This window comes from Heloderma suspectum, chromosome 2, assembly GCF_057233095.1.
Source record: "Heloderma suspectum isolate Gila_16-S chromosome 2, 16-S_ref, whole genome shotgun sequence".
Lineage (NCBI taxonomy): Eukaryota > Metazoa > Chordata > Lepidosauria > Squamata > Helodermatidae > Heloderma > Heloderma suspectum.
This window is the reverse complement of record NC_139459.1, coordinates 407,370,562-407,381,728: the sequence shown is the minus strand read 5'-3', so window position 1 is coordinate 407,381,728 and position 11,167 is coordinate 407,370,562.

The following is an 11,167-nucleotide window of genomic DNA, read 5'->3' as shown; positions in this document are numbered from 1 at the left end:
GGCAACTGGGCATGTTTAGCCTTGAGAAGAGCAGACTGAGGGGAGACAGGATAGCGCTCTTGAAGTACTTGAAAGGTTGTCCCAGAGAGGAAGACCAGGATCTCTTCTTGGTCATCCCAGAGCGCAGGACACGGAGTCATGGGCTCAAGTTGCAGGAAGCCAGATTCCGGCTGAACATCAGGAAAAACCACCTGACAGTTAGAGCAATACAACAATGGAACCAATTCCCTAGGGAGGTGGTGGGCTCTCCCACACTGGAGGAATTCAAGATGAGGCTGGGCAGCCATCTGTCAGGGATGGTTTGAACTGGATTCCTGCACTGAGCAGGGGGTTGGACTCGATGGTCTTATAGGCCCCTTCCACCCCTATGATTCTATGAAATCTTGCTGCGACAGACCACTCAGGCCCCACCAATGCCCTGGTGGCTGCATGCTGCGCCAGCTAACGTTTCAACCCATCTTCAGAGGCAGCCCCACATAGAGTGCATTACAGAAGTCTAGCCTGTGTGTCACCAGACATGAATAACTGAGGCAAGAGCCTCCCTCTCCAGGTAGGGTCACAATTGGCATAACTTCCTAAGCTGGTAAAAAGTACTGGCCACTGCTGCCACCTAAGCGTCCCCCGTTAGCGCTGAGACCAGGAGCACACCCAAGCGAAGCTCTTGGTCCTTCAGGGGGAGCCCAGCCCCATCTAGGACCTCGGGTATTCCTCTGTCCAGTTTGGTGGGTTTTCCTGCACACGGTACATACTTCTTGTCTGGATTAACTCCCAGCCTGTTTGCCCTTGGCCATCCCAAAGCTGCCTCCAGACACTGTTTCAGGAGCTCCACAGCCTCCCTGGGATCATTGGATGGAAGCAAGAGGCAGACTCCAGGGTCATCCGCACAGTGACTTCCCCCAGCAGTTTCACGTAGATGTTCAAAAGCCTACACGGTACCCCCGTGGTCAATTGCCATGGGGTGGAGCAGAGGTCCCCCAGCATCACCTTCTGAGACTGCTCCTCCAGGAAGGACAGGAACCACCATCACGTCATGCCTCCCATGTCCAACCCAGACAGATGGCCCAGAGCGATATGGGTTGGACTCGACGGTCTGATAGGCCCCTTTGTTGTTCAGCCGTTCAGTCGTGTCCGACTCCTTGTGACCCCGCGGACAAGAGCACGCCGGGCCTTCCTGTCCGCTCCTGTCCGCTGCTCTCTCCTGGAGTTCTATGATTCTGTGACCCCACAGCCTGGGGAAGGCTTGGCTGGTCCATAGACAGGAGAAGGACATTGCCCTTAGGTCCCTGGCCACCCTCCCAAAACCAGCTGTAAAGACTGTAGTCTTCCCTTGGAGCACAACTGGTCCAGTCCCTTGAACATTTTGGCTGCCCTTCACTGTCACCAACTCAGCTGGACTCCTGAGATGGGGAGACACAGCATTCCAAGTGCGCCGCAGGGTGGCGTGAAGACCTTATGCCCCAGGCGGTCCTGTGTGTGAGCCCTGTCCTTGATCCCTGCTGCTCTTTACGTGATGCTGGAGGGAAATGAGAATTCCAGACAGTCCAAATTTACCACATCTTGAAAAGCAAAGCCTCAAGCACCTGAAAGACGAAGGAGGGCTCAATCCCATGCACATTTAGCCTGCAGAAGGCCCACCCTTCCCCAGCCAGCTAGCTGGACGAGGGCATGAGCTCTCCTGGATGGGGTCTGCTTCATGAGATGGACCATTCTCCATCCCTGCAGCAGCAAGACTTAGGGCTGAGGGTGGGTTGTAGTCTGCAAAAAAAAAAGGTAAAGGTGTCCCCAACCAGTCGTGTCCGACTCTAGGGTGCGGTGCTCATCCACGTTTCTAAGCCGAAGAGCCAGCGCTGTCCGAAGACGCTTCCGTGGTCATGTGGCCGGCATGACTGAACACCGAAATGCACGGAACGCTGTTACCTTTCCCACCGAGGCGGTGCCTATTTATCTACTTGCAATTTCTTGCTTTCGAACTGCTAGGTTGGCAGAAGCTGGGACTGAAGACGGGAGCTCACTCCGTCACGCAGCACTCGGGTCTCGAACTGCTGACCTGCCGACCTTCCAGTCTGCAGTTCAGCATCTTAACCACTAAGCCACCGCGGTTCCTTTTTAGTCTGCAAAGCTGAGGTCCAAACAAATGTTCGTTTCTAAGGTACCACACCACTCGGTGATTCTTGCTGCCCCAGAAGACCTGAGGCTGCTACCCACCCCCCTGGGGACTGAAAAGCAAAGTGGCTTGGTCTGCTATGCAGATGCAGGGAGGGAGTCCTGGCTGCCAGCGACCCCTGCGGCTGTTCTCTTATTTTCCCACAACCTGGCCCCTGCAGGGCCTGTGAGCCAGGCAGAAATCCAGGAGGTACTGCTTTTCAGCTGCACGTGTTAGATTTCAATTGGCTGACGCCTTGGGCCATTAACGTATGGGGAAATAGTGGCTGCTGGGGTGGGCAATTAATCCACAGGAACAAGCATGATTGCAGCCTCTTGTGAGCATCATGCCCCTGTGGAGGACAGCCTCGCCCCAGCTGCGCCTTGTGTCATTCAGTCATTTCCGACTCTTCGTGACCCCCTGGACCAGAGCACGCTGGCCCTTCCTGTCCTGCGCTCTCTCCTGGAACATGCTCAGGTTCATATTCATTGCATCGGTGATGCTATCTAGTCATCCCATCCTCTGCTGTCCCCTTCTCCTTTTGCCTTCAATCTTTCCCAGCATCAGGGTCTTTTCCAGGGGTTTTTTGCATTAGGTGGCCAAAATATTTGAGCTTCAGCTTCAGTATCTGTCCTTCCAATGAGCACTCAGGGTTGATTTCCTTTAGCATGGGCTGATTTGACCTCCTTGCAGTCCAGGGGACTCGTAAGAGTCTTCTCCAGCTCCACAGTTCAAAAGCATCAATTCTTCGGCGCTCAGCCTTCCTTATAGTCCAGCTCTCACAGCCATACATTACTACTGGGAAAACCATAGCTTTGATTAGACGGACCTTTGTCAGCAAGGTGATGTCTCTGCTTCTTACTATGTTGTCTAGGTTTGCCATAGCTTTCCTCCCAAGGAGCAAGCGTCTTTTCATTTCATGGCTACAGTCATCGTCTGCGGTGATCTTGGAGCCCAAGAAAGTAAAATCTGTCACTGCTTCCATTTCTTCCCCTTCTATATGCCAGGAAGTGAGGGGGCCAGATGCCATGATCTTCGTTTTTTGAATGTTGAGTTTCAAACCAGCTTTTGCACTCTCCACTTTCACCCTCAACAAGAGGCTCTTGAGATCCTCTTCGCTTTCTGCCATTAGGGTGGTATCGTCTGCATATCTGAGGTTGTTGATAATTCTCCCGGCAATCTTAATTCCGACCTGTGATTCATCCAACCTGGCCTTTCTCATGATGTACTCTGCATACAAGTTAAATAAGCAGGGCGACAATATACAGCCTTGTACTCCTTTCCCAATTTTGAACCAATCGGTTGTTCCATGTCTGGTTCTTACTGTTGCTTCTTGGCCCTCGTACAGGTTTCTCAGGGAACAGGTAAGGTGGTCTGGTACCCCCATCTCTTTAAGAATTTGCCAGAGTTTGTTGTGATCCACACAATCAAAGGCTTTAGCATAGTCAATGAAGCAGAAATAGCCTTTTTCTGGAATTCTCTTGCTTTCTCCCTGATCCAGCGAATGTTGGCCATTTGATCTCTAGTTCCTCTGCCTCTTCGAAACCCAGCTTGTACTTCTGGTAGTTCTTGGTTCACATACTGCTGAAGCCCCTTCTGCCAATTGTGGGGGTCAGAAAGACAGCCTCATCCAGGCCACAATAGTCCTTTCTGCAGGAAGCCATTTTGTAGCCAGAAAGCATCCAGAGTATGTGCAGGGGGCTCCTTAGCAGGCTGACCAGTTAAATGAGAAATGTAGATAAGCACACAGTCCCTTGATTTCTGATACCAATATCACCTTTTTCTTCCTCTGAGCAGAAGTGAGAGGCACCCATGGAAAGCAATGAGGAAATCCCAAGGTTGGAATTCCTGTTCTTTCTAGGAAATGTGGGCTGCCTTACTTCTGTGCCAAATGTGGGTTTTGTGCCATTTTCATCAGAAATCAGTGGAGTGCTGGATTTGCTGCAACCTGACGGGTGTTTCATATTGGGGAAGGGAGTCCAAGCCAGCCTTGGTCCCACCTGCAATATCAACAGTGGGCTACATTGCAAGGCTGTCGTAAACCACTGTCTTAATCACAGCCATCCCAGCCTGCAATTAGATGTACAATCATAGTGGGCTGCATGGTCGGATTGTTTTGTGCTGGTCTCTCACCAACCAGCAACGTGTGGGGTAATGATGGGTTGTCAGCTACTCACCCAGCCTCACCCAGCCCCCAGCCTACAATATTTGGAGTGGACTACAGTGCAGGCTTCAGCAAAGGAGACTGTTACCTTGTCGTGGTGCTGGAGCTTGAGCACCTCAATAACGTCATGAGCTAAACCGTGAAGGGACACCCAAGACGGGAAGGTCATGGCAGAGAGGTCAGACTAAATACGATCCCTGGGGAAGGAAACGGCAACCCACCCCAGTATTCTTGCCATGAAAACTAAATAGATCAGTACAACCAGAGATGTGTCGGTATACCATCGGAAGATGGAACTCCCAGGTCGGAAGATGGTCAAAATGCTACTGGGGATGAACAGAGGGTATGTTCAACTAGCCCCAGATGTGATGACGCAGCTAGCTCAAAGCTGAAAGGATGGCTAGCGGCCAACGATGCTGGTGGTGAACGATTAATCCAATGTTCTAAAGATCAACACACCATAGGAACCTGGAATGTAATATCTATGAGCCAGGGCAAATTGGATGTGGTTATTGGGGAGAGGTCAAGATTAAATATAGTCATTTTGGGTGTCAGTGAACTGAAATGGACTGGAATGGGCCACTTCACATCAAATGACCACCAGATCTACTACTGTGGACAAGAGGACCATAGAAGAAATGGAGTAGCCTTCATCATTAATAATAAACTGGCTAAAGCAGTGCTTGGATACAATCCAAAAAATGACAGAATAATCTCAATTCGAATTCAGGGTAAGCCATTTAACATCACAGTGATCCAAATATACGCCCCAATCACAGATGCTGAAGAAGCAGAAGTAGATCAGTTCTATGAGGATCTGCAGCACCTACTGGATAGTACGCCAAACAAAGATGTTATTTTCATTACAGGAGACTGAAATGCTAAGGTGGGTAGTCAAACGACACCTGGAATTACAGGCAAGCATGGTCTGGGAGAACAAAATGAAGCGGGACATAGGCTGATAGAATTTTGCCAAGACAACTCACTGTGCATAACAAACACTCTCTTCCAACAACCTAAGAGACGACTTCATACATGGACTTCACCGGACGGTCGACACCGAAATCAGATTGACTACATCCTTTGTAGCCAAAGGTGGCGGACATCTATGCAGTCAGTAAAAACAAGACCCGGAGCCGATTGTAGTTCAGATCACGAACTTCTTATTGCACAATTTAGAATCAGACTCAAGAGAATAGGGAAGACCCACAGATCAGTTAGATATGAGCTCACTTATATTCCTCATGAATATGCAGCAGAGGTAAAGAATAGATTTAAGGGACTAGATTTAGTAGACAGGGTCCCGGAAGAACTATGGACAGAAGTTCGCAACATTGTTCAGGAGGCGGCAACAAAAAATGTCCCAAAGAAAAAGAAAATCAAGATGGTGGTCTGCTGAGACGCTGGAAGCAGCCCAAGAAAGAAGGAAAGCAAAAGGCAACAGTGATCGGGGGAGATATGCCCAATTAAATGCAGAATTCCAGAGGTTAGCCAGAAGAGATAAGGAATTATTTTTAAACAAGCAATGCGCGGAAGCGGAAGAAGATAATAGAATAGGAAGGACAAGAGACCTCTTCAAGAAAATTAGAAACATCGGAGGTAAATTCCAGGCAAAAATGCGTATGATCAAAAACAAAGATGGCAAGGACCTAACAGAAGCAGAAGAGATCAAGAAAAGGTGGTAAGAATATACAGAAGATCTGTATAGGAAGGATAATAATATCGGGGATAGATTTGACGGTGTGGTCAGTGAGCTAGAGCCAGACATCCTGAAGAGTGAGGTTGAATGGGCCTTAAGAAGCATTGCTAATAACAAGGCAGCAGGAGATGACGGTATCCCAGCTGGACTATTTAAAATCTTGCAAGATCATAGAATCATAGAATAGTAGGATTGGAAGGGGCCTACAAGGCCATTGAGTCCAACCACCTGCTCAAGGCAGGAATCCAAGTCAGAGCATCCCAGACAGGTGGCTGTCCAGCCTCGTCTTGAACGCCTCCAGTGTGGGAGAGCCCACCACCTCCCCAGGTAATTGGTTCCATTGTCGGATTGCTCTAACAGTCAGGACGTTTTTCCTGATGTTCAGCCGGAATCTGGCTTCCTGTCACTTGAGCCCATGATTCCGGGTCCTGCACTCTGGGATGATCAAGAAGAGATCCTGGCCTTCCGCTCTGTGACAACCTTTCAAGGACTTGAAGAGTGCTATCCTATCTCCCCTCAGTCTTCTCAAGGCTAAACATGCCCAGTTCTTTCAGCCTCTCTTCATAGGGCTTTGTTTCCAGTCCCCTGATCATCTTTGTTGCCCTCCTCTGAACCCTCTCCAGCTTGTTTGCATCCTTCTTAAAGTGTGGTGCCCAGAACTGGACACAGTACTCCAGATGAGGCCTAACCAGTGCTGAGTAGAGGGGAACTAGTACTTCCTGGGATTTGGAAGCTATGCTTCTATTCATGCAGCCCAAAAGAGCATTTGCCTTTTTTGCAGCCACATCACATTGTTGGCTCATCTTCAGCTTGTGATCGACAACAATTCCAAGATCCTTCTCGCTTGTAGTGTGGTTGAGCCACGTATCCCCCATCTTGTAACTGTGCATTTGGTTTCTTTTTCCTAGGTGCAGTACTTGGCATTTCTCCCTATTAAATGTCATTCTGTTGTTTTCTGCTCAGCGTTCCAGTCTATCCAGATCACTTTGAATTTTGTTTCTGTCTTCTAAAGTATTAGCTATCCCGCCCAATTTTGTGTCATCTGCAAATTTGATCAGGATTCCCTGCACCTCCTCCAAGTCATTAATAAAAATGTTGAAGAGCACTGGGCCCAGGACTGAGCCCTGCGGTACCCCACTCGTTACCTCTCCCCAGCTTCAGAAGGTCCCATTGAGAAGCACTCTTTGAGTCCGATTCTGTAGCCGACTGTGGATCCACCGGATCGTTGTTTCATCTAGCCCACTTTGAGCTAGTTTGCTGATATCATCAGGAGATCATGGGGCACTTTGTCCTCCTTTTTACCCTTTTTGAAGATAGGGACAACATTCGCCCTCCTCCCGTCATCTGGCACTTCCCCCGTCCTCCATGATTTCTCAAAGAGAATAGACAGCGGTTCTGAGAGTTCTTCTCCCAGAGTTCCTTTATGACTCTCGGATGCAGTTCATCTGGCCCTGGAGATTTGAACTCATTCAAAGTAATGAGGTGTTCCTTGACCATATGCCTATCAATCTCAAGCTGCAATCCTGCCTCTTCAGCCTGTACTTGGCCTTTGCCAGGGGGGTCATAGACCCTCTTTTGGGAGAAGACTGAGCCAAAGTAGGAATTGAGCACCTCTGCCTTTTCTTTGTCATCTGTTATCGTTTTGCCATCCTTATTTAATAGCTGAACCACCATTTCTTTCCTCTGCCTTTTACTGTGCACGTAGCTGAAGAAAGCCTTTTTGTGGCTTTTAGCCTCCCTCGCTAACCTCAGCTCGTTCTCAGCTTTAGCCTTCCCGACGCCATCCCTGCAATTCTGTGCAACCTGCCTGTACTCTTCCTTTGTTACTTGGCCTTCTTTCCACTTCCTATATGTGTCCTTTTTTGTTTTCAGGTCATCTCTTAGCTTTTTGTGAAGCCACACTGGCTTCTTTTGTTGTCTTCCACCTTTTCTTCTTGTTGGAATTGTTTGTGATTGTGCCTTGAGAATTTCCTTTTTTAAAAGCTCCCACCCATCTTGGACTCCTTTTCTCGTTAGCGTCGCTTGCCATGGGACCTGACTGATCATTGTTCTGAGTTCATTAAAATCAGCTTTCCTAAAATCCAGGGTATGCGTTTGACTACACTTGGCTTTTGCTTCCCTTAGAACCAAGAACTCAAGTACAACATGGTCGCTTTCCCCCAGAGTTCCTGTAACTGCTACTTTATCCACTAAGTCATCTCTGTTTGTTAGGATCAAGTCAAGGATAGCCGATCCTCTAGTTCCTTCCTCTACTTTCTGTAGGAGGAAGTTATCTGCCACACAAGTCAGGAATTTCCTGGAGGGGCCATGTTTTGCAGAATTTGTCTCCCAACAAGTATCGGGGAAATTGAAGTCCGCCATTACTACTACATCACCCTTCCTTAAAACATTGGCGTTTTGCTTTTCAAAAGTTTCATCCTTGTCTTCTCCTTGGTTGGGTGGCCGGTAGTAGACTCCGACCACCAGGTTCCTTGTATTCTTTGCTCCATTTATTTCAACCCAGATGCTCTCGATGGGGCTACCAAGCTCCTCCTCCTGTATTTCTGTGCAGAGATATGTATTTTTCACATACGGTGCAACCCCACCTCCCTTTCTGTTCCTCCTGTTCTTTTTGAACAAGTGATATCCTTCCATTGCTGTATTCCAGTCATGAGAGTCATCCCACCAAGTCTCAGTTATACCTATCAGTTCATAATTTCCCTCTTGTATTAAGAGTTCAAGTTTGTTCTGTTTGTTTCCCATACTCTGGGCATTAGTATATAGACATCGAAGACCATGTGCTTCATAGTCTGGCTTTCTTCCTACCTGTGTCTGAAGACTATTATTGGGCGCTATCAGAGCTGTTCTCTCCATTGCAGTGCATGCGCCTACGTCCATTGTTACCCCCAACATTACATCTCCCTTCCCCGTAGGATTCAGTTTAAAGCCCTCCTGATGAAGTTCTTCATGCTGTGGCCAAACACATTCTTCCCATCCTTTGTGAGGTGCAACCCATCCCTTGCCAACAGCCCATCTTCCAGGAAGTATAGCCCATGGTCCCAGAATCCAAATCTCTCTCGTCGGCACCACCTTCGTAGCCAGTCATTCACCCGGAGTATTTTTCGTTCCCTTTCTGTCCCTCTTCTAACTACTGGAAGGATGGATGAGAAAACTATCTGGGCCCCAAAGTTCTTGAGTTTCCTGCCCAAAGCTTCAAAGTCTGACGTGATCTCTTCGTAGCTCCACTTGGCGGTATCATTTGTTCCCACATGGATGAGAAGAAAGGGATACCTGTCAGTGGGCTTTCTGAGTGCAGGCAACCTTTCAGTCACGTCTCTAATCTGTCCTCCCGGGAGACAACAAACCTGGCGAGTCCACAGGTCTTCACGACATACTTGGGTCTCGATCGCATGCAGCAAGGTGTCTCCTACTACTACCACTCTTCTCTTCTTCTTCTTGTAGGCCTGGGTTTCATTGCCTCTATTTGACTGACCTTTAGCCTCTTGCTCACTCTCATGCAGGTTCCCCTGTGATTCTCCCTCTCCAGGCTGTCCTCCAGTCTCATCCGCAAGTACCTGGAATCGGTTCCACAGCTCCACTGCTTCCACTGGTGCAGAGTGGCGTCTAGTTCTTCTTCTCCTAACTGTCACCCTTTTCCAAGGAGTATCCTCTATTCCATTTTTCTTCACCTCAGCATTTCCCACTGCCTCATCTTGCTGTTGCTCTTCAAGCTTCTGGTCTGCCCTTTGCTGCTGTAGTTCCCCCATTCTGTCCAAGAACTCTTCGTGTTCTCTTATTCCCCGGAGGGTCGACAGTCGCCGCTCCAGTCCACTTACTTTTTCCTCCAGCAGCGTGATCAACTTGCACGTGTTGCAGGTGTAGGCCATGTTGTTCTCCGGCAAGAAAACAAACATTGCACACACCTTGCAGGTCACCACCACTGGAGAGTCTTGTCCTTCCATAGCCTCTTTTCCCTTTTTGTGTCTAGCTTTGTGATTGTTCTAGACTACCCTGTGCCTGCTCCTCTACTCAGTAGAGGTTAAAAGCAGAGTCCCACTGGTGTGGAAGTGTGTGTTACAAGACAAACAAATGGAAAAAAGTTAGTTAAAAAAATAAAAATAAAAAAAATGTTAGGGGCCTCCCCCTTGACCTCCCCTGCCGAACTCCCCTGGCCAACTCCTGTCTGCTCCCCCTGTTCGCTCCCCCTGTTCGCTTGCTCTGTCCGCTCGCTCTCGGGGAGCTTGCTTGCTTCTGTAGTCCCTGGACCAGCTGGAGCAGCTTGCTCTGCTCTGCTCTGCTCTGCTCAGCTCAGCTGGGAGGCGGGATAATTAACTGCATCTGCTATGTTATTTCCATTGGCCAGGCTATTTTTTTAAAATATGGTGTGTGGGGGGTGAGAATTAAAATTTTCACTTGGAATAAACCTGAACTGCAAAGAGGTGGAAATCCTGCATGTGGTGTTGGGTGAGGACACCGTGTAATTTTGAGTTCCTTTATTGGGGGGAGGGGTCTATGGGCAGCTCTCAGGCGGGGTTAAATGTGGATGGGAACCCAGAAGTTCCCGGTCCACGCAACGTAGTGGTCCTCTTCATTTTTCTAATCTCTGTGTTTACCCCACTCTCCGTCTGTGGGGGCCGCCATCATGTTGCACGGAACAGAACAGAAAGAACGCGGGGGGGCGGGGGGGAGTACCATAGGACAGACGCAGGGGCGGACGGTTTATTTCCTCGAGAGGGGTGTGTCTGTTGATGCCCCTCTGGAACCAGTGGAAAATCCCATAGGGAGGCGGAGGACGCATGCGCAGATGTATATTCTCTCTCGCAACCAAATTTATGACGATGTGTGAGGGGGGGTAACCTCTCCCCGATTCCCACCGATGCGCGCCCGCCTCGAAGTTATTTTTCACACACAGCCACACACGCTCACGGCCCCTTTGGATGCTCCAGGGAGTTCCTTTCCTGTTCACTTCGCCCTCGTAATGGAACAGTCCGAGAGGGCGGGGCCAGCGGCCCCTCAAGCCAAGTCACGTGGGAGAAACGGGGTGGGGTTATTTGTTCCGTACGGCAAAATGGCAGCGCCCAAAACCAGCAGGGATTGGCGGAGGGGAGAGAGAGGGTCGAGCTCGCCAGAGGGGTCAAGGGGGCGCGCCTGGGGTCCCTGGGCAGGGAGGGAGGGAGAAGGA